This window comes from Engraulis encrasicolus, chromosome 17 (assembly GCF_034702125.1).
Source record: "Engraulis encrasicolus isolate BLACKSEA-1 chromosome 17, IST_EnEncr_1.0, whole genome shotgun sequence".
Classification (NCBI taxonomy): domain Eukaryota; kingdom Metazoa; phylum Chordata; class Actinopteri; order Clupeiformes; family Engraulidae; genus Engraulis; species Engraulis encrasicolus.
In genome coordinates, this window is record NC_085873.1 from 4,033,528 (window position 1) to 4,056,332 (window position 22,805).

The following is a 22,805-nucleotide window of genomic DNA, read 5'->3' on the forward strand; positions in this document are numbered from 1 at the left end:
ATCAAGAGCTACGGTATCCAAGGTAATGTCTGCATACCACCAAGAAGGATGAACCACATCCAACAGGATTAACTGTGGATGCAAAATGACAGGTGTTTCCATTATTTTGTCCACCTCCAAAATAATGGTTTGGTCCATGTGTCACTGGGCTCGTCTGTGATGGTGCATCCAGACGCAGTGCAATTTAAAATTATGATGCACTCTGATTAGGAATTTCTAACCAGAATGCAATGCAATGGCAAAGTGCACATTTGCACTCACGATTGAGCTCATTAATCGCACAGCATTACATTTGAGTTTGAGTACATTCTAAATGCTGCGTAGAGCTTTGCGGGTAATCTGCCAACACTCTTTGAATAAAACTGTGCCAAAAGTGTGTGTTTGTCCTCAACCACAGCGTAGAATGATAATCGTTCAGCTGTCTTGTTTAGATACAGGCCAACTCTGAGTGGACAATGCAATTCAGGGCAGCTTGCAATGGTGTTGCCTTCCTGGACAAAGCTGTGTAATTTGTTTAGGTAGATAACTAGACAAGGAAAAAGCCCACATCTGCCCATTTGGTCATCTGCTAGTCTGGACTTGTGTGCTCGGGATGAAATGCCAATCTCCACTCTGCTTCCTTGTACCGCCACCTCCCAGTAGCATTGCTTGGGCAGAGCTTCTTTACACAGAACAACTTCGTATGCTGAATTATCATCTGTTGGCCTTGTGAATATGCTTCTGGTTGCATGACGAAAGAAGACCATGCCGTAGCTTACATTTTCATCTGCAGTAAGGTTGTACAGATCTATAAAACAAAAATGCATTTTAGCAATCATACACTGACATCAAACAGTATTGATGTTGCTAATTTGATGCAAATGTTTCTGAGAACTGAAATATGGAAACACATCAGGACACAAAATCAAGGTTATGTGTACAGAAAAGGGTGTCCAACATCTTTATTTACGCATCCTGAACTAGATTACCTTGGGACATATACAGTTCATAATATCTCACTTTTGTTGCTAAATATTGACACTTGGAACACATGTTTAAGCCCAGAAATAAATAAAGGGAGAAAGAAACTCAAAGGTCAAAACTACAAGACCCATATTAAATTATTACATACTGTCTTTGTCGCCTATCCATGTTGTTTGGAACAACTGCACACAATATGTGTGTTTGTGTGTGTGTGTGTGTGTGTGTGCCATATTCGCAGCCCTCTGCCACGTCTGCCTCGCACGCAGTGAGTGACAATGGGCCGCGTAAAGCAGTGTTTCCCAACCAGGGGTACGTGTACCACTAGGGGTACGCGAGCACACTGCAGGGGTTACTTGAAAAAAATTAATTTTAACAAACATATGGAGCTTAGTTACATTGGGATGGAGAAAGCGATATAGAACTTGACTTAGGGGGTACTCATGGCACAATGAAAAGGCTTAGGGGTACACAAGACAAAAAAGGTTGGGAAACATTGGCGTAAAGGAAATATGCAATGATGAAAAGGACCCGAATGTTGATCTCGCGAGCCTTTCAGTGTCTTCCCATTATTTCATAATAAAGCAGTTGCATATTTTCCATGTTTGCACTGCATGTGGTTTGGAGATCTTGTAGCTTAATGTAGACTACAATACCATAGTGGAAATTTCTCATTCACATTTCTGGACATTTATTGGTCATTAAAGCAATGACAACCTCTACATTTCAGCCTATTGAAGTTTGGATAGAGTATCCTAGGCTACAACGGACTAATTTGCTCTATTTAACACGTGCCATGCAGTGGGTGAGTGGTTTGAGTGTCTGCTTATAATTGTATTGTTTCTTTTGGTGTGGGTTGAAATCCTCACAGAAGGACAGTTTCATGACACACCATGCTAATTGTTCCATCTGCGAACATCTTACGAACGAACACCCCCGTTGTCCCTTTTCACAAATACCTGAATCGTTCGCTTCAAGGTGGGACGAAGCACTGGTGCCATAGGATACAAATGAATATCTCGTATGACTTCCTTTAGCTTGAAGGACTGTGTCCCTGTGTTTCAACAAAGACTCATACAGTTGGTTGATGAAGTCATTTGGAATTGCAAAGGAAGCAGACTTGCATGTGTAGCATAATGAGACATGTCCCTTTAATTCCCAACAGCACTCTGCTGTGATGGCTCACCATGGGCGGAATTCTCCCGTCTCCACTTAAAGGAGAATTCCGGCCAGTTTGGATTAATATCCCATCTTGGGTGGACCGAGGGAAAGGGATGAAAGGCAAAACCGCGAGAAATTTTCATGCCTGCTGCGCAAAGTTGTTCAATTGCGCTGTTTTCGGTTAAAACCTGACCCTTCGGGCACGTAATTGACCTGTTTTAAAGCTCCTAGCGTACATTAAAACCCTTTTGAACGCTTTGGCCGTGGTGTGTGGATCCATACAAGTCGATCTAGTGGTTCACATTTCCATTAGGTGGCATAGGTACGATACAACAGGAGTTTTCGAAAGTGGCGCACCTACCTCTTTCAGCTTCCGCCTTCCAACTACGTCCGCAAAATGGTTCGCCAAAGTGATACTTCATAGTAATCCATTTTATTTTTGTCCACCAAAGACGAGCCACAAGAAACATATTCACATGTTTTCATGCCCTGAGTTGTTATTGTCGCGCAGATTCACTTCTCTGTCACTGAACGCAGTGTAGTGACGTCACGGTGTCACATGACTCCTGGAAGGAATAATTCTTTATCTGTAACAAATATTCTGGTTCGAAAAAGATAACCATGGCCACCAAACTCTTCAATTGAACTACCCCAACGGAGGATCCATCTAAAAATATCAAACAGTATATTACGACAGCGCCTCTCTTTCTCGCTTATGTATAATAACTGGAAGAGCGAATGGCGTTCCTTCCAGGAGTCATGTGACACCGTGACGTCACTACACTGCGTTCAGTGACAGAGAAGTGAATCTGCGCGACAATAACAACTCAGGGCATGAAAACATGTGAATATGTTTCTTGTGGCTCGTCTTTGGTGGACAACAATAAAATGGATTACTATGAAGTATCACTTTGGCGAACCATTTTGCGGACGTAGTTGGAAGGCGGAAGTTGAAAGAGGTAGGTGCGCCACTTTCGAAAACTCCTGTTGTATCGTACCTATGCCACCTAATGGAAATGTGAACCACTAGATCGACTTGTATGGACCCACACACCACGGCCAAAGCGTTCAAAAGGGTCTTAATGCACGCTAGGAGCTTTAAAACAGGTCAATTACGTGCCCGAAGGGTCAGGTTTTAACTGAAAACAGCGCAATTGAACAACTTTGCGCAGCAGGCATGAAAATTTCTCGCGGTTTTGCCTTTCATCCCTTTCCCTCGGTCCACCCAAGATGGGATATTAATCCAAACTGGCCGGAATTCTCCTTTAAGTAGGGTGACCAGACGTCCGGTTTTGCCCGGACATGTCCTACTTTTGAGACCTAAAAAAATGTCCGGGGGGAATTTCAGAAATGCCCGGGATTTTGTTGGACTGCCTGAAATATAGACCTAATTCATCTGCACTGTAATTTTCACTCCGTTCCATTTGACTCCACTCCAGGTTTCTCTCTACCATTCACAAATTAGTCACGCCCTTCTCGTCAAATCTAGCCACTTCGCACCATGTGTCCGAAAGAAGTAGCCTCGGGGACTAGCCAGTGCGCCCCATGTTTACAAGCGAAAGTGCATCTGTCCGCCGGTTCGACGGACTGCAATGCCGATAGAAACGCAAATGCACGTTCGCGGTGGAGTTGAACAAAAATTCCCGCGTGTGAAGCCAGGTATGAAGGTAATCTAACACAGGAGTATGCCTAGTAACACCACCAAATCCATCATTTAAGGAGGTACAAGTTTTGTTACACCTTGTCACAAGACTTAGCCTAAAAATTCTTTCATGATCTGACATTTCCAAGTTATTTGCAAAAGCAATTTCTCGGAGCTAGAAGGACTCATTCCAGAGTTAAGAAATTGAGCTTCTTCTTCTGTCTATTGCCTTTGCAGTTATTGATAACGCTGTATGGGTTATCTTATTAATGGTAGGCCTTGGTAAAACTCCACTTCCTCTCTTAATGGTGTCCCATTGCTAATCTCTGAGCACCATGCCACTACAAATAGCCTATCTAAATAGATAATGTAGCCTAATAGAACTTCATTATCAATTCAGTTGAAAACCACAAATGTTTTATATTTAGTTTCCAATGTTATATAGCCTAATGCTGTTCATCTTTGTGGGGAATGGCTGAGCTAGGCCTACATGATGGTGAATCTATTTTTAAAAACCCAATGAAATTGAGCTGCATTGTTATGCCGTTTAGCTACTCCAATATAGGTGTTAGGCCTACTATCTAGGATTGTAACAAAGGCTCTGCATCATATGATCACACAAATTATGTGATAGGCCTATAGGCGTAACTGAAGAGATTTTAATTGTCATTTATGGTAGACAAATGAATGTGCATGCCAAAAAAATACCATTTTGTATGCGTTGATACTTTATAGGCCTATCATACCTCATACCCATATATACTTTCATACCTGTAGATACACAGATACACCGATGACACCCCCCCCCCCCCAAAAAAAAAAAAGTGTCCTCCTTTTTACAAATCCAAATCTGGTCACCCTAACTTAAGTCGGTTCTACGCGCGCATATTTTACGCGGTCTTATCTTGCGCGTATTCTCCCCTATCTGGAACATCGCCACACCCCTCGCGCGTAACTCAGAAAAACAACGCGTAGCCCAACATAGGCGTGATATATGCTAAATGGGGGGATGAGTCTCCGCCAAGTTCATCAGTTGTGGCTACAAAGAAACTATGGAGCATGGATTTTCAGATCAACCATGTGAAAACCTCGGCAGTCCATTGAGATCCAACACTGAACTTTAACTTTGAATTTAAAACCACGTGCCAAACGTCCTCTTGTAAAAGCGTTTCAAAATCTAACCTCCGCCCTTTTCACAAGCACAAGGCAAGTATTGGAGGTGAGGTAATGAGATGGAAACGCGATGTGTCCCTTTGGCGGGAACTCAGCTGAGCGTTTTGGTGCGCAACAGGTTGATTGAAATAATAAACATGATTAAACGTTTTGGAGTTTGGCGTGTTGCCTGGACAATTCCGGAAATCAAAAAGTGATTTAAAATGCTGATCATTCCCACAGTTAAACAAACACATAGCAGGCCTATTTGCTGACTTTTAAAAGTGTTTCTCCGCTTCTCTGTACAGCAACGTGACATTAAAATAATTGGAAATATGTGGATCTCAGCTGTCCGTCAGCATATTACACTTAGGCTACATGCATGCTGAAGAATGAACAAGGAAATCGATCGTCATGAAAAAACGGAGACGTTATAGTCTGAATTAATTGGACATGGGCATGCAATGCCAAGCCAGGACTTAAACGCGCAGCTGATGGGGTGTAATAGAGACCAGAAGCGAAATGCCAAAGACATGCTCTGATATGTAGGCCTACCTTTTACGTTTAGCTGTAATGACATTCAGGAAATATTTTCTGCCTTACAAAAACAGATAGGACAACCTGTAGCCTACCTCAGTATGTGGTGGTTTTGTATGTCGGGCATCAGTTCAGAAAGTTTAATAGGTTACATGCACATATGCACGAGTTCCAATAAATCACAAAAGTGGAGGAGTTGAAATAAAAACCCTTTACTTAACGTCGTGGCTACAACATTGTAAAAATGGTGAAGGTTGTTTTTGAATAGGCATACTTTGGGTGGCTGTGAGGACGACTGGAACAGCGGTCTTTAGTCTGACGTGCCTTGTCAATTTAGCCTACTTGTGCATGGTGCAACCTGCAACGAGGTGTTTTTGGTTTTGGTTACCGTCCGTGGAGACAACATGATGATCCTCATACTGATTCATTAATTACCTGCTTTTGTTTGTAAGTTCACCGATATGAGAACATGCTCTGGGCAGCTGGTCATATTTTGTCACAATTATTCTAATGTAGGATGTTTATGTGGAACTGTGAATGAATTTCGATTTGGACTCACGCTGACGGTAAGGAACATCAACAAAGCATACCGTGTAACATGTTCAAAATGCGAGCCAAGCGAGCATCAAATGCAATATTACATTTTACCTCATAGTGGCACTTGACCTTACTACAGCCCTTTGATGCGCGTAAAGGCAAACACGCTTAAGTGGACGGGAGAATCCGCTTAGGATTGATTAACATGGGGAACTCCCTGATTTTGGCCTGGCCCCACCCAAAGTGCGCAAGTGATGAAATCGCGCGTAAGCCCCGTTTACTCACAGGCTTGAGTAAGCTCGGAGGCGCTGTTGCACGCTTTTTTTGACTAAAGCTGGGCTTACACTGTGCGACTTTTGCCCCGATTTGGCACTCGCACGACTTTTTGAGATTCGGGCCCGATTTCTTGCTCAATCGCAGGTCAATCGTGAGTCTTGCATCGTGCAGTGTACATGGGGTAACGACAAGCGATTTCGCCTCACGATCGTGCAATCGCAGGGTCGCAAGAAAATCAAAACGGTTTGAAATTCTGGTCGTGGCTCGTGCGTAAATCGCATAGTTAAAGCAGTGCTACGACCCGATTTGACACTTCACATGCACAAATTAATAGGGCCGTGCGATTCGCTGTTGAGCGCGACCTCATCTCCACCTCAGGTGTGCATGTTCCCTCCTCTGCAGACCGGGGAAACATGCCTGTCGCGTCGTACGGTGGAAGCATTTCGCTCGCATCCGACTGTCGGCTCGTATAGTGTGAGGACGTGAGTCGTGAGTTGTGAACTTTTAAACAGTGAAATTCCATCGTGCAGTGTGAGCAGAAGCTTAAAGTGATACTGTCCCATTTTTGGAAATAAGCTTATTTTACACCTCCCCTTGAGTTAAATAATAGGGTTTTACCATTCTCCTGTACTTTCAACCATTCTCTGGATATGGCAGTGCAAATTTTACCTCCATGCTAGCAGTTAACATTGAGTCCTATGAGACCAGCTCGCGGCTAACTGGTCTCATAGGACTCAATGTTAACTGTTAGCTTGGAAGTAAAATGTGTACTGCCATAACTAGAAAATGGTTGGAAGTACCGGAGAACGGTAAAAGCCTATTATTTAACTCAATGGGAGGTGTAAAATAAGCTTATTTCCAAAAATGGGACAGTATCACTTTAAGACCCACGAGTGAAAATATCGCACAGTGTATGCCCGGCTTTAAGCGGGTGGGAGAATTCCGCCCCATGTGACTGGTAGGCACCAATGGGCAGCATTTGGTGTTTTCTTTAAAGCAGGGCAACAGGTAATCTTGGAGGTGGCAGCGTTTACTGTTTCCTTTCTCCATGCTCGGGCGTCAAGGCCCAGACGGATCTGCAATTTATGGGAAAGTGGCAGTCCTCTGTAGTGTCTTCGTGAAGCTGCTTGCAGTGTGGCTGCTGGCTGGTTTAGCCAGACTGATGGTGTTGCTACTTCGACAGCCTACGTTGGTATGTAGCCTACTGCCCTGACTTTCCCTACATCTGATTGTCTATTTGGAATGTGTGTGTCTAAATTGCCGCTGTTACCTTGCCAGGTCGGGCTCGGGTATTGTGCTCTTTTCGCTGCTGCTGCTACAGTGTGGCTCTAGTCTCCATGTCTCTCCGGTCACGGTATGTCGTCCTATACACCTGACGAAGACCGCCTTAGGTCGAAACGTTGTGTTCAAATAAATCGGTGAATAGCAATAGTGTGCGGATTTTTCTTTCTTCTTTTACACACGGTATGTCGTCCGCCACCATTTCCTACTGTTAAGCCAGGCTCAAACTAGCCTGGTCCTGACCATCCCATAATACTACCATTTCATTTCGTATTTATGGTCTGGCATTTGTTTGCTCTGAAGCGATTGTAGGAAGCAGGAAGTTTGCACTCAGTTATAGTTTGAAATTATTGGACACCTCTCACCCAATCGCTGGCAGTTACTCAACAACAACATAGCGCAGACCAATGGCTCTGGCGCAGATGTGTACGTCATTGTCACGAGCGTTCGCCCCCTTTCGTCCCCACGTGGGGGGCGTATTCGATTATTGGCTGTTTTCTGGGGGGGCGTTGCAATCAAAATTCTACTGCTCCAAGCGCTCCACAGAGAAGCACGGCCAGACTCGTAGTGGAGGTAATCCTTGGCCGGAAGTACGTGGATGGCTCGCGAGGCTAGGCTCAAACTACACGACTAGCGATTGTGTGTCCGATTTTGACGTCGGGGTGCACCGCACACTAGAAGAGAATCGCAACTGTCAATCTTGTCGCTGCTCGCAGCCACCGAGACAATGCCCGACGTTCTATTTCCAGTCGCAAATATCAAACACTGTTTGATTTCTACGATTTGTGATCGGCGACTCTTTGAGCTGCCAAAGTTCTATCTTAGAACGTCGCTCACGACAAGGAAATCTTTCCCGACAATCGCTTGCGATGGTCCTGGGGGATAACGTTGTACGATTGTCGTAAGGGGGGTTTTCAGCTGAGAATCGGGCCGATACTCATGTAGTTTGAGCCTGGCTTTAATGATTTGTGTGTGATGTCTATGTTATTCATGTGTTTGATCACCTCTGTGTGCAGGTGACCAGATGATCCAGTGAGTGACTGTCATCTGGGTGGGCTGCTGTTTGTGGTTGAGTTTCGGACCAATTATGTGTGAATGAGTAATTACACTTGATATTGAGTGTGGTTCATGGGAGTTTGAGTGCCCAGGTAACAACAGTGTTCTGGTTAGCGGTGTGAGTGTATGATAATTGCTTCATATTTTCTTTCTTTTCTTTTAAGTGTCTTTGGTGTGCACACAGTAGCCTGATCCACCATTAAGTAACCCCAGCACCTCCTAGCTTTCTTCGCTCAATGTGTGCTGTGTTTCATAGTAGCCTAGGCCTTTTCAAGTTTGAGTACAAGTGTGACTATCCTCTCCCTGCATGCTTAATTTTCACTAGAAGTGTTTGCTGTGTGAAACTGTCTTGCCATGCTTAGCTAGAACAGAAGCTAGAATGTTGGGGGTATAGGCATTTACTGGCTAAGGTGACTGGCTACTGGTCTCATGTGATTTTGTATATATATTAAAGATGTTGTAAGAACCATTTTGTATTATTAAAAGAAATGCACATGTTTCCCCTGACATCCTGTCTCCGTGTCTTAAAAACGAACCTGTGTGTTTTCATTCATGTGCTAGTGGGTTAGCTCAATTTTCCAGAGGGACTGTGGTGCCCTCTGGTGGCGTAGTCGGTAATTACATTTACAAACTTAAAAATTAAACCTCTATTTCCACTCGGTTACACATGCCTCCCAGAGTTCATCCAGATGCTTTGGTTTTGTATTCCTATTCCATGCTTTCGCTTTCTCGTCCTTCCCCAGATATGCTCAATGATATTCATGTCTGGTGACTGGGCTGGCGAATCCTGTACCCAAGCGCAACATGGCATCATGACTTGACTAAAGATGACGCGCTGATTTCAACCGACTACCGCATGTGTCCAATACGCCTTTGTAGCTATGAGGCTTAGACCCTTTTTAAGACCCAATACTTCAGTTTGTGATACAAGCGCCAAAATCGGTACAGGTACTCCTTAGACATTACTATTTTCAAAAAGTACGCGGGCCACTTCAAATTCAAGATGGCTGCCCATTTTCCAAGATGGCCGCCATACAGATATGAATTAGCAACTGAAACAACTGTTCAAATGGTCATACAAGCACCTAAATCGTCATAGATACTCCTTAGAAACACATATGTTGAAAAGGCATGCAGGCCACTTGAAATCCAAGATGGCCACCCATTTTCCAAGGTGGCCACCATACATATGTGTAAAGTGACTGAAACATTTGATAAAATAGTGATACAAGCATGAAACTTGGTACAAATACTCCATGACATGACAAAAAGATGTCGGTCAATTGAAATACAAGATGGCTGCTCATTTTCCAACATGGCCGCCACAATTTTCTGGACAGCCCTTCCACCCATTGCACATTTCCCAACAGCTAACAAAATATGGATGGCATTCATAATACCATGAAAGGTATGATCTGATCTTCTGACCTGCAGATCGCTATAGCTGCCAGTGTGAGTATTGGGACATTTTAAAATTCCTATACTTTTAGACAACAAGATAATCTAAATTCATCAAAGGGATTATGGTAATCTCTCAAATGTCCTCAAATCAGAGATTATGAAAATGTCTCCATTAATAAGAAGCAATGGTAGCCATCTTGGATTATACATGGCCTTGTCATGTTTAAAGTAGGCTATTTTTTTCAAAAAGGATAATGTCTAAGGAGTATTTGTGCCGAGTTTGGTGCTTCTATCACAATTTAGTTTTTCAGTTATGGAACTTCTGCAGTAGGGGAATGGGCCATCTTGAATTTCAAATGGTGCATACACCTTAACAACAGAGTTGTGTCTGAAGAGTATTTGCAGGGTGCGATTTGTCAAAAAAAACAGAGGGGGGGGATGTTTTTTTTTCATGAAACGTGACGTCACAAAATGAAGTTAACACGACTAACAGCTCAATATTGGATGATATCACATGAATAACACTTAATGACGTCAAAAACAAGGGGACAGGGTGTTTTTTTTCCCCAACACGGACACGGACACGGACACTAAGACAATGCGTCTTCAATGGGAGGTTTTTTTTGGTAATGCAGTTGGACATCTCTTGCGCAAAAAATGTTAAACTGAAATCGGGAATGGGGAATATCTGTAGCCTACATTTCGTGTGGCAAAGACACTTCAGTCACTCACAATCCCAAGCGCACTAACCCTAGAAATACCCACCGAGTGTAGGCAGAGGGGGCTACTTCAACGTGTCGTCCTCATGCGTTGCAACTTTCTACAAACTTTTAGTCGGGTCATACAAATTCATTGCATGTTCAGGCGCTACTCCACCCATTCCGTCTGCCTTGACAGTAGCCTAGATTTACGATCAAGGCCCAACGGTTTCATAGCCTAATGTGCAGACAGAAATAGGCTATTTGAACAATTTCAGTTTTCCTGATGGCAAGGACACACGCTTGCACACAGGTGACGGTTTCATACCATAGTCTTAATTCAAGTAGCTTAGTTCATGACCTGTTGGGGTCTTTCATTTGCTTGTGGTGCCCTTAAAATCTCCTCATGCTCCGTTTGCAAGCATTTCCCTTAAAGCAGCATATATAGCCTACAACAGAAGAGAAGAGCCGCGTTTAGCCTAATATTAGGTTTGGTTCACCCGGGACGCACTTTTGCACACAGATGACTGGTTTCATAGTTCCAGTGGCTTAGTTAATTCCCACCTTTTGCTGTCTTTTATTTGATTGTGGTGCATTAATTCAACTTTTCTGCTTAACTTTAAAGCACCTCCCTTCCTAGAGCACCATTTTTTTTGCCATTTGCATTCTGCATCCAATACGGCACCTCATCAATTAACGAGAGGGCGCAATCGCTCCTCTTCCGTCTACAAACCCCGGGGAAAGTGATCAGGACAGGGCGCGTCTCGCTACGCCTACTGTCGGTGCGTCTTTTTGCATAGCCACTCAAGAACAGTCGGGAGTTGGAAGCAAAGTATTTCAAACCAAATGTCTTTTTAACGTTTCCTTCGTTTGCTCCCCCACTGACGCTGCGCTTATGCAATGCAATGCACCCTTTTTGCGCGCCTGTTTGTAGGCACTAGCCAAGTAGTTGGGTAGGTTGTTTTTTATTTGATGGTCCGACTGAACGTAACTTTGCTGGGAGTCGGGGACCTCGTGAACATTAAAGCTTCCACCACGTCGGGCAATTTTGAAAGTGAGTGCAATGTACACTGCAGAAAACGGTCACAACTTGCTTGTCATGTCAACATTTTTGTTAGTTTATTTTGATAGGCCTATTCGCGAGGATATTTTCCAGCAGAGATAAAAACCAGAAGGGGGGACAATCCCCCCCCATCCCCCCGGCAAATCGCACCCTGGGTATTTGTAACAAGTTTGGTGCTCACATTACTATTTGAACAATTGGTCTAGTATCTGCTGCTGTATTTCTACAGGACTTCCTAGCAGCCATCTTTGAAAATGGGGGGCCATCTTGAATTTCAAGTGACATGCATGTGTAGCAGTAGAGCTTTCTATTGCTGTCCGTCATGTCTGTTTCCTCCCTGTGCACGATTGACACTTTGGTGACAGTCCCCCCAGCGGGGGGGACAGCAATAGAAAGCTCTACTGCTACACACTGCTACACATGCTTTTTCAAAAGAGTTATGTCTAAGGAGTATTTGTACCAAGTTTGGTGCTTGTATCATTATTTGAACAATTTTTTATTTTCCTCTGACACATCTGAACGGTGGCCATCTTGGAAAATTAATCATCTTGGAAAAGTCACCCGCATGCTTTATCAAAAGAGGTACATCTAAGGAGTATCCGTGCCAAGTTTGGTGTTTGTATCACAAATTGTTTCCGTTGCCAATTTATATCTGTATGTTGGCCATCTTGGAAAATGGGCAACCATCTTGAATTTGAAGTGGCCCGTGTACATTTTGGAAATAGTAATGTCTAAGGAGTACCTGTGCCGATTCTGGTGCTTGTATCACCAACTGAAGTATCGGGTCACCTATCTGCCTAGCTATTGCCAGTTAATGCATGCTCCACACCACCCTGTGACAGGCTAGGTTTAGGGATGGTTCTGGTCTGGCCACAAATTTGCAAGAAATTCGCCAATTCCTTGCTTATTTCACTGTTCTTGGCAAAAGTAAAGCAGCAGAAACATTGCTTAACTGACAGGTTAGGTTAAGGAATGGTTTTGGTCAAGGCGCAGCAGAGCATATTTGCGGTAAGCAACAGAAACTTGCCATGGCAAAACAAAATCGCCGACATGACGGAAAAACTTGACAAAAGTGCATGAAAGTACTTTACCGTTGCGTTTGAGGAGCACGGCATAAAGAGCAATTCCGACTTTCCTGAACATGTCACATCTGATGTAGACCAATGAAAGTTGACCAAAGGGAAAGACGCAAGAATTTTTCATTCCGGCTGCGCAAAGTTAGCCAATAGCGCAGATTTCTATTAAAGTGGGCGATATCGGGCAAGTGTTTTGCCTTTTCTGAAGCTCGTAACGTGTATCAAAATATTTTACAGTGAATTGGCTTGCTGTGTGGCTACCAACAACGAAACCCAATATGTAATTTTAGTATCAGCTAGCACAGATATGATGCATTGGCCACTTTTAGAAGCAACGCACATACCTGTCATCTTCCAGGTTCCACAGAAGTACGCACAAACGGATCAGCGAAGTCAGTAGTCTACCTAGTCTAGCCTAGCCTATGAGACGAAGGCACGCCGACCCCCATCTCATATCAGAGCACATTCTACTAGGTCAGTCTCTACATCCTGGGCCATCTACAGGGCGCGGAGACTTCGGAAGTCTGTCGAGCAACTGGATGGCCCACCCCTGACACTTTCGTTAAGTTTTATCGCTCGGATGTGACTTCGCCGCCCCTAGAACACAGGGTTCTGGGAGCGGGTGGTGACCATCTCTGAAGGGTTTTTACAGACTGCGTCTGTTTCCAGCAGTCTGTTCTTGCTCAGCCAGTGTTTTTAAATTTTGGTCATTATGTACTGTACTAATGTCAGTGAAGTTGAAAGTGTCATGTCTGTTATACAACTTGCCTGATGTTTACCTTACTTACTGACAACAATGTCCCCATTGGGGACAACTAAGTTTCTAATTAGCTAGCAAGATGGCCTCTTGGAGGTAGACTTTTTTTGCGTTTGGTGGGACGGGCTGGCAATCGGGAATGATTGAAAATGGGACTCACTAGTTTGAGGCCGTGTCGCCCGAGAGGGCTGTACTTGCGCCTTACGTCATTCAGAGTGACAGCTGCCCCACGGTGCAGAAAAGCAAATGGCGCACTTGTGCACTTTATGCACTATGTTTTAGTGCGTAACGTCAGACGCACTGAAACATGAACACAAGTGCACAAGTGCACCATTTGAGATTCAGCCGTGTTTTCAGTTGATGTAGTAGGCTACACATCAAATGAACTAGTGGACCTATAAGTTATTTTAACAACACATTCAAGTAATTTTTCAAACGACACCCTGATGCAACCGCATTTTTATTAGCAACTAGGCCTAATTATTTGTCAAACGTAGCCTACCCTGCGTTGAGGTCCCGTTATTGCAAACGAGGTATAGGCCTATTAGAAGCATTAGAGTTCTAAGCTTGCTCGCAGTTGCCTTGAGTCGTGAATTAACCTTAGTAATTATTGTAGTATCTTAACTACATTAACTGACACGCACAACATGGGTCTGTTTGGTTCTTTTATCTTCAGAGAACTTCAGGGCAACTTACACAGCCATCGTGTGGTTACATTGAACTGGCGTAGGCAAGCCTGTTACAGACTACAAAAGTCCATGGTAATCCTACGGTGCCCCCTAGGGGACTTCTAGTAAACCTACGGGATTACTACACTCCCCCACTGTTAAGATAGAAATACATGTCAGAGTAAAATGCAAAAATACGTAACATACCCACCTTACTGTAACAAATCATAGATTTTAACGAGGCCAAGATTTAGAGGTAACAAGATCATGAATTAAACTAGTTCATGAAAACACTATCTTGACAGTATATAAACATCTTTTTTTTTTATCTAGGAAGTACAGGGTAGACTGCCTGTCTTCCGTGAGATCATAAGGCGCATTCTTGCCTTTTCTTCAACATGATCTCACTGCTAGCTAACATAAGCTGCGTCCCATTACTACCACTTCCACTCGTTTTGAGCCCTAACACTCGCTTTTGCGCGTTCCCGTGAAAGTGTAGGGTGTCCCGTTTCTTAGGGAGGCGAGTGAAAGTGCAAAAAATCCACTTAAAATTCCACTTCGACCGAGTGTGGGTAGGACCCCCCCTAACGACCGAGTGAAAGAACATATTACCCAGAATGCTGTGCGAACCCCACCGGCAAAAGCAAAAACAAAAAAACATGGCGTCCTAGCAGAGGGAACAGCGAATTCACCACTTGGAAATATATGGCCAATATTTGAATATTATTCGAAAATAAAAAGTAAAACGTATGAAAACAGATTCTAAAGACAAAATAAACCCCCTTACTTAAAAAAACATCACGTTTTGTTCGCTGGTTGGCCTACATTAGTGTTCGCTAGTTAGCTTAGCACAATTAGCGGTAGCTAACGGTTGCTATGAACTTTGGAAAAGTTTGCTACTGCCTAATAATTAGTCTAGACGGATTTAACATGAAATGGCTCCCTAAATTGCGGATTAAAGTCCACAGCATGAGCAAGATCTCCTCACTTCAGAGCAATATGGACAATAGAGTTCGCTAATTAGCCTGGCTTTAGCTTTTGCCACTGATGGCAGTGGTATTGGCTAGTAGCTTACCTTGCATTTGAGAAATCAGCAGATATATTAAATGACTCACGAATAAATGCAGATTATATTCCTTGTTTACAAAAACACCAACAAATGCAGATTACAGTATGCTTGTGAACGATTTATTGATAAATGCAGTGTCTTGTCCCATAGGGGCACAACACGAGTGGCTTCTTCCCTGGCTGTAAGTGTAAACAATGGGAGTGGACTGGATCCGGAAACTCCCTGACACTGGCCTTTCCTGTTGAAAATTACAAACGGTCCATTCGTATTTGCTGCGTAAATAAATATAATTTAATGAAACAGCAGGCATATTGGAGGAAGATCTTTTATGAAAAATATGTGTACTTGAGTAGCTCTACGTCACCACCTGAAGTCTGTCCCAATCTGTAGGGGAAAATTCGACTTCTCTTTATTCTCGAGGGAATGACTCGTTTTTTAATTTCACTCCAAACGAGGTGAAGTTCAAGTGGAAGTGGGAGTGGTAGTAATGGGACGCAGCCTAAGTCTTTCAAGTATTGAGGTGACACCCGGCGCAGCTCAGCTGTTGGTGACTCTACAGTAGCAGGTATCCATTTTGGTCCCAGGCCATAATTCCTGGCGTACACAGCATCCCCAGGCCCAAATCTTCTCAGCCGAGCAGTTTTGTCATGGTTCTCCTTTTGTTTCATTTGTTTGTGCTCGATCTTGGACTTAATGTCTGGTTTTAACAGGTCAAAGGCAGACCTCAGCCTCCTGTTCATCAGCATTTCGGCTGGTGATAGCCCAGTAGTGGTCTGTGGTGTAATGTGATAGCTAAATAAGAATTTGGAAACCCGTGCCTCAATGCTGCCCCCTTCCATTTTCTTCATTCCCTCCTTGAAAGTCTGCACTGCCCGTTCGGCCAGCCCGTTTGAGGAGGGATGGAATGGGGCCGATGTTATATGCTGAATGCCATTTTGAGCCATGAAATGGCAGAATTCTGAGCTTGTAAAGCAGCTGCCATTGTCGGAGACCAGTATCTGTGGAAGGCCTTGAGCTGCAAAGCACTGGCGTAACTTCTCGATGGTTGTTTGGGTTGTACTGCCATTTGTGGGGTAAACCTCCAACCACTTGGAGTGAGCGTCTACGATTATCAGGAACATTTTCCCCAAGAATGGCCCTGCGTAGTCGACATGGATGCGTAACCATGGCCTCTCCGGCCACTCCCATGGGTGCAGTGGTGCATTTGGTGGTGCTTTTCTATTCTCTTGGCATTTTTGGCACTTACTCACTTTTTTCTCTATTTCCTGGTCCATCTGCGGCCACCACATGTAAGACCTGGCCAGCGCCTTCATGCGACACATGCCTGGATGCGACTGGTGGAGCGCTTTCAAGAGTGCTGTCCGTCCTGGTGGAGGAATCACAGTTCGCGCTCCCCAGAGGATACACCCATCTTGCGCATTCAGCTCCATTCGCCTGCTGTAGTATGGCATGAGCTCTGAATCTTGTACCAGTGGCCACCCACTCAGAATGTAACTATAGACTCGGGACAGTATGACATCTTTGGACGTCCACTTTCTGACCTGGGCCACATTGATGGGTATATCATCCACCTGATCCAACATCAGCACCCGCTCAGGTGTCTCCTCCTCTTTCTGCTTGGATGGAACCGGCAGTCTGCTGAGCCCATCAGCATTGCTGTGGAGATCTTGTATTCGTAGGCTCTGAGAAGAACCGACCATCTCTGGATTCTGGGTGAGAGCATGTGGGGTACAGGTTTCATTTCATGGAAGAGTGTAATCAAAGGCTTATGATCGGTTGTGATCGTAAACTTCCGCCCATATAGGTACTTATGGAATCTTTGAATGCCGAAAATAACAGCCAATCCCTCTTTGTCTAACTGAGAGTACCCTTTCTCTGCTGAGCTAAGGGTTCTTGACATAAACCCAAGCGGCCTCTCTGCCCCATCAGGCATCCTGTGTGATAAGACAGCACCCACCCCGTAAGGAGATGCATCACATGCCAAAATTAGCTCCTTGTCTGCAGAGTAATGAACTAGCACATCAGCTGACTGAAGGAGTTCCTTGGACTTACGGAACGCTTCGTCTTGCTCAGTTTTCCACACCCATTTTTCATCTTTCCTAAGCAGCTGGTGCATCGGGGCAAGCAGTGTGGACAGATTTGGGAGAAATCGATTGTAATAATTTAGCAGGCCTAGGTAAGCTTTGAGCTCTGAGACATTGGATGGTGCCGGGGCCTCACTGATTGCTTTGACTTTGGACTTCATTGGGTGCAAACCCTGTGCATTCACCTTGTGTCCTAAGTAACACACTTCGTCTTTCAGGAGCTCACATTTTGATCTCTTCAGACGCAACCCGGCCTCCTCCAAGCGTCCCAACACTTCATTCAAGTTCTTGAGATGGACTTGAGCATTTAGACCCGTGACAAGAATATCATCCAGATACACAGCCACCATTGGTATGCCCTGCAGTAAGCCCTCCATCGTTCTTTGGAAAATGGCCGGAGCGGAGGAAACGCCGAAAGGGAGGCGGTTGTATGCGAAAAGACCCTTGTGCGTGTTCACTGTGAGGTATTTCTTAGAATCCTCATCCATCAGAATCTGGGCGTACGCATGGCTCATATCTAATTTTGAAAACTGCTGGCCTCCCGCCAAGGCTGTGAACAGGTCTTCAATTTTCGGGATTGGGTACTGTTCTAGAAGGGACACTCGATTTACGGTGAGTTTGTAATCACCGCACAGCCTAATTGACCCATCTTGCTTTAAAGCGATCCTATGCAACTTTGACATAAACACATAGATATAAACAACTTTATAGCGGCCTCTAGTGGTTCTGCCGAAAATGTGCATTGAACTAAATTAGACAGACATTGGCTTCGAGATTATGTGCGAATTAAATTTCGTCGTCTTCTGTAATTAACCAGATTCCCTTCCTTGCATTCAGTTCTCTCCACTTCTAAGGGGCTTTTATCATATGTGAGATTCCCCCCCTTGCTTATGAGTTGGCTGCTTCGTAATTCACTTCACACAACTGCAATCATGTTTGCACTTCCCTCAGATGGATATTATTTGATCCACTTGTTCTCGGCAGATATCCCCGTCTATATTTCACATTTCCAGTAACTATGTGCCTACCTGTAGTCTACATTAGAAGAACGAGGAAACAAACGGCTATTTTGTTGTCATAATAACGATTTCGAGGTCGAGGTGACAAGACGCGGTTTTATCTCCTGTGGTGTTGAAAGTGAAAGTGGACATCCATATGCCGACTAGAGATCACGTTTCGTCTCCTCTTGATCGGCAACAACATATATTTTTAGCCTCGCTCGACTGATTGTGTCCTTTGACATCAAATAAAATGTGCGACATCAGATTTCAACTCGTATACATTTGTGTATCTTTGTAAACTAAACGAGGTGGCGTGGGTTTTGAGAATGCTAATGCATACATCCCAGTGTAGTGAATGAATGATAAAATCCCCATCTTATGGCGTTCGGCTCTCTCCGGTTTGAAGCCCTTTTCCAATGTTCACACAAGCGATTTATTTGCCTGTCCAAACCTTTCATCTCAATTATCTCGTGATTTATTTGCAGTCCCATTCGTTGTTTTCACTGCATGCCAGCGTGATATTTTACCGTCAGCTAGCCAGTAGCCAGTAGGCAGCTTTCAGCAAGCTGCTGCCTTATGTAGACCTCCTTGGCTGCTGCTTAGCAAACGAAGGAATAGGTCTCGCTCCGCTCATACAGCATAGAAATCTAGACGCCCCTAGCGGCCACAAATTGCACAACAACAAAAGGCGCGGCGCCGCCAGGCAAAACTGCAAGTGCTGTTTCGGAGCAGGAGCACTAGGCGGTGATGGAAATATTGCCATTTTCCCCATTACGGGTCAGTCAAGCAAAATCTTGAGTACCAAGCCATTTCATGACTATGAAAAAGTTGCATAGTGTCTCTTTAATATGGGTATCACAGGACACGCCCAGTCTGAGTGTTTGACAGGTGTGATTATCTCGTCCTTTAAAGTGGAAATGAAGCACTGACAACTATTATCATTTTTTGACGGCTTATTTATTTTCATAAACGAATGGATGTTCGTTGAACTGTACTTTTAAGTAGTTTTGCTGAAAAATGACATGTTATTACCGAGTTTCGCCACAAGGGCGCAGCCATGTTCGCCGCCTACGTAACGCGAATGGTAGAACTTGGTGGCTAATGTAGCCTTCCATTCACTTAACGTTAGCGTGTGCTAACTACAGCGCTAACTGACTCTAATCGTGGCAGTAAAATTGAAGAAGGACGAGGGGTTCATTTTACATTGTCCCTGGGTTTTCTATGTTATATACCTACTATCAGATGAAAGAGAAATGCCAAGTGTCATTATCACTTTGTGTCAAAAAGCCTTTGCTACGAGCATGGTGGGATAGCTGCAGCCATCCACCCATTGCATCCACCATAGGACAGGAGTCAGGACTGGGGCTGCTCGATCTCATAGGTTTGTAGTGACAGACCGTCACCAATAACGTATTTTTCCTGCATTGTTGGACGCTAATCTGAAAGCCCATGTCTTTAAGTTGGCTATGTGGTTTAATTCAGTAATAGAAAATAACTTGCAAAATTGGCGGAAGTTTGGAAAGCTTTGTGAAGGGAAGGGACGCAGCCTGTGTGTGTGGCTATCCCATCCCCTCTCTCGTCTCGCTCTCGGAGTTGGAGGAGCTTTGGGGATTTGAAGTTGATGCCACGGGAAATGACACGTTAAACTATCATGGCCTACATTAAGTTATGGCATGCTTAAAGTAGCTGCATCTATTGTAGTAAACTATTATGTTATTGAAGTCGCGGATGCATCCTCAAACTGGCTGGAATAGCGTTGTTGCCTTGGATTATTGTTGACTGGATAACACCGATAAACGTGGGCACGGAGATGTCAAAGGAGCCTAATTCAGGTGCTTGGAAAATGTTGGCGAAATCATCGGAAGATGAAGGTAGGGAACTGCAACATTGCACGACATCGCACGATTATGAATAGTGATCATGTTGGCTCATACCAAAATGTGTTAGCGACTTGTCACCTTAGCAAAAAAAAAGCTGCTTGTTTACCTGTGGTTCATGTGATGGGATGTCTTGTCTGCCTTCATGCCTCATATTTGTTCTGTCCCACCCAAACACGTATTCTTGCTTCATTTGGGTTAAGCAAATAAGCTCATAATCAGCCACGCAAGTCCCAAATGTTTAATTCACTACTATCATAACAGCATTAGAATAGGAGACTACCATTCGCGTGACGTCACCCGCTGTTGGCTGGAAACGTTAACAGAAACGTGACGTGTTTGTGCTTTATTTTTTTTATTAACGGCTTAAATTTCAGACTTCAAAAAATATATATTTGCTGGCTTATCTTACTGGTGTTATAGACCCCTATATTAGGTCACTGCTTCATTTCCACTTTAAGACGCGGCTTATTTCGGCCTCCACTTTGGGGCGCATGGCGAAAGGGATCTGCCTGGGCCTGAAGTATCTTGGTACAGCACCTGGCACAATGTTAATGGTTGCTTTGACACCCTTTAACATCCCCAACTCATCTTTGAATACATCTTCGTGATGTGCCAGCACCTGCTCCACGGTCAGCCTTTCTCCCCCAGCTACTTTCATGTTGTGAATTTCTGCCCAGTTCAACTTCAACTGTTCTAGCCAGCTTCGGCCCAGCAGACTGGGTCCAGTGCCACTCACTATGTAGAGGGTCAAGTTGTTCCGTTGGTTTTGATAATTCACCTTGACATCGGCTACTCCCAGCACCTTTATGTCTTCCCCTGTATATGTTTTTAATTTCAGACTGGTTTCCCCCCATCTTGGGCTTTTCCCCATTTTTCCACTTTGCATTGAATTCTGCTGTTTCATCTTCATCTGAATCGACACTGACATGGTGTGAGTGACTACTCCCACTGGGTGCCCTATTACTGCTGCTGCGGCCCCTTTCCTTTTTATTTGCTTTCTGATCACTTTGCTTTCTTGCATTGCGACATGCCCGCCCAATGTGGCCTATTTTTCCACATGAATGGCATTTTTCTTGCCTGAAACGGCAGGTTGAGGGATCGTGACTGCCATTGCATCTGTAACACGTTTTTCCTTCCCCTCCTGTTTTCTTTTCCCCTGGCCTGAATGCAACGTTGGGATTCCCCCCTTCTCGTATGCTATTGCACGCTGTCTTTCCTTGTAGATCTTGCGTGTGTTTGTGTGCAGATTCCAGGGCTAGGGCGGATTTTAAGGCACTTTCAAACGTGAGGCCGGTTTCGAAAAATAAACGTCTTTGTATGTGTTCATCGTTTATCCCACACACTAGTCGGTCCCGCAGCATTTGTGACAATGACACCCCATAATTACAGTCCTGTGCCAGCTTCCTAAGTTGAGCAACAAACTCGGACACAGACTCATCTGGTTGCCTCACACGGGAGTTGAATCGGAAACGCTGCACAATCTCGCTGGGTCGTGGGTTATAGTGGTCTTTCATCAACTTTACCAGCTCATCGAATGAGCGGTCTCCCGGTTTATCTGGGCTTACTAAATTTCGCATCAGGCTGTATGTTTCAGCGCCTACCGCGCTAATGAGAACAGACTTCTGTTTGTTTGCATCATTAATGCCGTTTGCCGCAAAGAAATGCTGTATGATTTCTATATATTCCTCCCAACTTTGCGAGTTGTGGTCGTAAGCCACCAGTGTTCCAATGGTCGCTGCCATAGTTAGTTATTAGCCCAGCTTGCTAGTTAGCTCTTCCCTCCCTCGTAACTTCAGGGAATAAAATTGACGATTATCTCTCACCAAGTTGTCCGGAATTTGCACTTTGCATGGAGTCCTCGTCGCCAATATGTAGTATCTTAACTACATTAACTGACACGCACAACATGGGTCTGGTTTGGTTCTTTTATCTTCAGAGAACTTCAGGGCAACTTACACAGTCATCGTGTGGTTACATTGAACTGGCGTAGGCAAGCCTGTTACAGACTACAAAAGTCCATGGTAATCCTACGGTGCCCCCTAGGGGACTTCTAGTAAACCTACGGGATTACTACAATTTATTTTTGTAGGTGACCAACATGTAACCTAATTATAAAAAAATTCCATACCCTAGGCCGATGCAACTTTATCTTGACAAGATCTTTACAAGAAGCTCGCAGTTGCTTTGAGTCCAGAGGGTCCGTTATTGCTGGCATATTAGACGCATCAGCGCTCTAAGTTTGGAAATTGGCTTGTGGTTGCTTTGAGTCAAGGTCTCGTTATTGCAAACCAGGCGTATTAGAAGCAGTTTGTGAATTAAGCTAAATTATTACAGTAGCCTATTTTTGTAGGTGGCCAACGTGTACATTATTTGATCAAATGCAATGTAGGACTACTATCTATCAGCATAGTGCATAATATGCCTACCCTGCGCCGATGCAACTTTATCTGGACAAGATCTTTACAAGAAGGTCGCAGTTGAGTCCAGAAAGTCCCGTTATTGCAAA

The 22,805-nt window shown here is 44.2% G+C and overlaps 1 pseudogene; it reads right to left on the minus strand.

The window, feature by feature from the left end:
* Nucleotides 1-846: 846 nt before the first annotated feature.
* Nucleotides 847-22,224, minus strand: LOC134467603 (uncharacterized protein K02A2.6-like; annotated as a pseudogene).
* Nucleotides 22,225-22,805: the final 581 nt, after the last annotated feature.